The 4,770-nt window shown below is 40.2% G+C and overlaps 1 long non-coding RNA gene across 1 annotated transcript; it reads left to right on the top strand.

Moving 5' to 3' along the window:
- The first annotated feature begins 620 nt into the window (after positions 1-620).
- On the top strand, positions 621-4,164 carry LOC109308422. The gene is made up of 2 exons (XR_002100611.1): positions 621-2,702; positions 2,740-4,164. It is a non-coding gene; the product is annotated as an uncharacterized LOC109308422 (long non-coding RNA).
- Positions 4,165-4,770: the final 606 nt, after the last annotated feature.

The raw sequence follows: 4,770 nt of genomic DNA, 5'->3' as shown, positions 1-4,770 counted from the left end.
TTAATCTGGTTATCTTGTCCATGGACTAGTTCTTTTGATTCCCTTCCAGTGTCCTGGTCCTGCCTCCACCCACTCATCAACTCCTGATGCATGGTTACTATGGGCAAATTCACTATTGGCATGTGGTGTGCAAGGTGTATTAGTTAGTTTGGTTAAACTTAATTCAGAGGCTTCGCTTAGTTGTAATCTGTTTCTGGATACTTGGCTAAAGACCAAGCAAACCCTTCTGTACTTACAGGTTCTGTGTTTTGCAAGTCATCTTTCAAATGAGCCACAAATGGTATCAAAACCCAGCCATAAAGCTTGATTCTGCTCTCACTTTATGAATGAGCAGCTACTTAATTTGTATACCTGCAGCATGTAGACCTATCCTTAGCATAACCACTACCACAATGTTGTCACAGCAGTTTTCTCTGCTTGTTTTCATTTGGTGCAAAGGTTTTGTCAGGTGCATGGGAGGATATGTACGGCAAGGTTCTCATCTCCTCAGGATGAGACAGAACCATGCCAGTTTAAACCCTCCTTTAAACATAGATGGAGGGCACAGGTAGACGAGGCCTAACTGAGAGAGCCTCAATTATTTGCAGTGCTGTTTGCTCAGTAGCAGTCATCAGATTAACAAGCCCAAACAATTCATTTGCCAGTAACTTTTTTCATGAGGTTTATTTTTTAGATTATTCTTTAGATGATGAAAACTGAACAGGAGCCTAAACTGCTCACTTCTTCAGCAGCATAATCCTAAAAAAGCACTTGTTTTGTTATAATAGCTGACAACTGAGGCATATAAGTCTAAAGAGCCCTTGCTCAGCTGCTGCCTGCCTCAGCCTTAGTAGCTCAGCACCTCTCTCTGGCGTAAGCCCAGTCAGAAGTCTGTAATTAGCAATGCCTGTAAGACCAGGAAAATTAGTACAGAATACAGTTGTGGTTGTGCTTAAAACACAGCCAGTGAAGATAATGTCCATCTTTTCTCTTGCAGATGAAATACTTAAGGAAGTGACAGCTGGGAGGACAGTTAACTTTTCAAACCCACCTTCCATCCAAGCACGTTCTACTTTTCCCCCCCATACCCCTTCCACGGAGTGGCTGGTGGCAAGGGGCTCGCTCCCCTTTCGTCCTGCTGTAGCTGTACTACTACGAAGCCAAGAACTCAGGATTCTTGGGGCCAAAGAGAAGGGACCATGGTTCTGTAAGCTTAGTGGTTAGGGGGAACTGTTGGGAGGGGTTTTGCTGCCTGTCCCTAGGACCATTTTGGTACTTTATCCATTGATGTAAAATGTAGCACCTAGCTTGCTAGTGCCTAAGCCTAAATCTAGTCCTAGATTAATTACTTTCAAGGAGGATCTGGGCTTGAGACCCTTCCTGGTTTCTCAGTTTTTAAGAAGATGGTGGTAAATGATGCTGACACTACCTTTGCCATGCACTTCGACCTAGAGTAGAAAAATGATCAATGAGTGCACAGTAGCAATTCTGTCTTTGACCTCCCACTAGAATTATTTGTATGGTGCTATCTATCATCAGACCTTAATGCCCTGTTTCCAAACTTATTAAGACTTCTTTGTTTATGCAGTAGTTTTTCATTTAAAAACATAAACATACACAATGGCAAAACTTACGCCTAGGGTATCAACCAGTGGAGTAATAGACTGTTTCTCAATACAATCAGGAGATATGCCCTTTGTTTCCCTGCACCTGTTGCTATACTTACAAATAAATTCAGCCAATGTTTTATTTAATAAAATACGTCCTAATGAAATTGTACCAGCCATTACCAGGAAGTCTATTCCAAACACTCAACAGCTGCTCAGTCTAAGAGTTCATTTACACTGATAGGGTTGCTTTGTCCTGCTTTTACGTTTCTAAATGAGAAGGCTGCAATACAGCCCTTAGTGTTCAACACAGCCTTGTACCAATTTATACTGCTGTCCTCATGAACCTCCCACAGCACCTGACCAGAATAAGTAATAAACAGAGCAGGAGGAAAGCACATACAGCTTCCAGCATAAAACATTTGAAGTCAAAGTTCAGTGTTTAATTACTTTGTGTTCTACAACCACGATCTTGCTCATTCTCACTCTGCAAGGCAGGTAAACAACTACTGTATTATTATTGTGCAGAGACATTAAGAACCAAGATCCAATCTGGTCACAGCTGCACAACCCTTTTGACTTGCTATTGTATCAGACAGACTGACAGAGGAATCTGGCCATAAATTGCCTTATGAGTATCCTAGATCAAGTCAGTGTCCAGTCTGGTGCTGCAGAGCCTGGTTCTCAGTCCTCTGCTTTATTCAGCATAGCACACCTTCTCTAAATTCTGAGTAGAATCCATGTCTTTTTGTATGAATATAAGAGGTTCAACCATTCTTTGAAAAGGCCATGGCATGATGGCAGGTAGATAAGAATTGGCATACACAACAGGCTTCAGTTCTCAGTGGAAAGGAGGAACTGTACAATATTCTCTACGAATAAAAGGTACATTGTATAACAAAGGTATTTGGATCTTAACTGTGGTCTGCTTCTAATGAAAATGTCCTCCCTGCAATTTCTAGTATTGCTCATAAAAAGCATTAGCTATGAAGCTCTTGGGTAAAATGTAAGCCAAGTAAAGATTCATTAGAAACAACACTAAAATAAACATGCAGTCCCCAAGCAAAACAAGGCTTTGCAACCAGTCTTCTGTACGATTGTGAAGCAAAGCTCACAGTCCCTTCCTTGAAGAGGCAGAGCAGCTGAAATGCAGAACCTGAAGAAGATTCAGTTCTCAGCTACACTGAAATCAGTGGTACTACTCAGCATGGATCTTTAGCAGAATTGAGTCCTACTTACAAGCATGTAAAGAAAATTAGAGATTAAAGGTTTCCAAAGTAATGATAGGAATGGTATTCATGCAGTCTTATGCTGAATGATTCCTCTGGAATGCTCTTCAAATGCATTCACGTCTGAAGTAGGGTGAAAGTTACACTGCACTGCAACAGCAATGAGGAGAAAGGAGAGACTGTTTAATGAAGGAGCAGGTGTCAACAAGTGTCTTCAATTAGAGAAGTCATGACAACTTTTAACACATCCTCACAGCAGACACTAGCATAGCTGCCTGGAAGAGAACATATGCTTATAATGCACACTAGGTACTGAGCTAGTGAAACGAAGCAGGTCATTTAGGTCCATAAGGGTTGCGGGACTATGGAGTACAACAGGATAATGGACAACTGGCAATCCTTTAGCTCAAGACCACTACTGCTGCTGCAGTCCTGCTGAAAACAGAACAAAAGTGTTCATTTACAGCAATTGGCAGGATCCCTGGGACATATTTACAATGGGATGCATCATCACTTTATCCCCAAGACATCTCTGTTACCAGCCTGAGTAGATGAAAGAGGCGGTTCCTGGTTCAAACATAAATTAGGATTGACCTGGGTCTTGTTTGATCAAACCATTCTCCCTCTTTTAGTTTCTGTCCCTTTTCATTCTTCAGGCTGCTTAATGCTCTATGGACCTAATCCCACTTTAGTTGAGATCCAACAGAAGTTGGAAGAGGCTTAAACCAGTGAATAACAAGGACTTAACAAGTTTGTCATGAAAAAGGTTTCATATTGCAAAAATCAGAGCCCCAACTTGCCTAGTAAATATTACAACTCTTTACTAGAAATCAGGCATTTGGGCACTGTGTGTACCAATGCCATTGCATTTGTATTGATGCCTGTAGCACTGACCTGGAAATATGTAAAACCAACTGAAGGATTATTTTTTTTCTAATTTGTCAGAGTGACATAAAAATTCTTAAGCCTACTAACTCCGGTAGCAGAAAGATTGGGTTTAAAATGCTAGTCTGTACTGCACCCAGACCACAGCAGATTTAGATATTGTACCACTTAAAAATATTGACTTACATCTTTATTTTTTCTAAAAATATCACCCTCCTTACAGGTTAATAATTTAGTTGCAAAAATAGTTCTTAATCACATTATTGTGAATAAAATAAAAATAGTAATCAGGAAAAAATAAACTGAAGCTTGTTATATAAAATGGTAAGAGGAAAATCAAGTGAGACCACTTAACATTTTATTGCAATATGAAAATTTTTATAGAATAATTGTTTAAATAATATGCCACTAAATATAAATACTTGTTCCCATTAAAGTCATCCTACTAGAGACAGGTACGTAAATTAAAGTCAAAACCAGTAAGGAGAAGCAACTTACTTGAAAATACTTTCATTTAAGAGTAGCCATGTAACTTAAGAGAACTGGGTCTTCAAAAGGAGGTTGGATAGATATCTGGCTAGGGGACTATGATCCCAGCACTTGTTCCTGCCATGGCAGGGAGTCGGACTTGATGATCTTTTCAGGTCCCTTCCGACCCTAGAAGGTATCAAACTATGAAACTGAACATTGCTCAGTACCTTCACTGTTTACAGATCTCTAGTATTCGTACCTTGCCTCTTTGGTCTGGAAATGGATGCCTCATGTCCTCCTAAAATTTGTTATTGCTGGCATATTAAATTATAGAATTGTTCATCTCCTATTTTCTAGCCATAAAATAATTTTTAGAATATATGGATGAAGTCAGTATTTTTGTAGAAGGTGTCAATGTTGTAGCAGTAGACAGTGAAGTCTTAGATGGACAGTCAGAGAACCATCCAGCAGCACCCTCTTCCTCACCCTAACCGGTCAATTCAAAAAGGATGTGGAGAAGCTTGAGAGAGTCCAGAGGAGAGCCACGCGCATGATCAGAGGTCAGGAAAACAGATCTTACAATGACAGGCTGAGAGCCA

The sequence above is a fragment of the Crocodylus porosus genome, unplaced genomic scaffold (genome assembly GCF_001723895.1).
Source record: "Crocodylus porosus isolate Cpor-Errol unplaced genomic scaffold, CroPor_comp1, whole genome shotgun sequence".
NCBI lineage: Eukaryota > Metazoa > Chordata > Crocodylia > Crocodylidae > Crocodylus > Crocodylus porosus.
The sequence above is the reverse complement of the archived record's forward strand: the minus strand, read 5'-3'. Positions and strand labels throughout refer to the sequence as shown.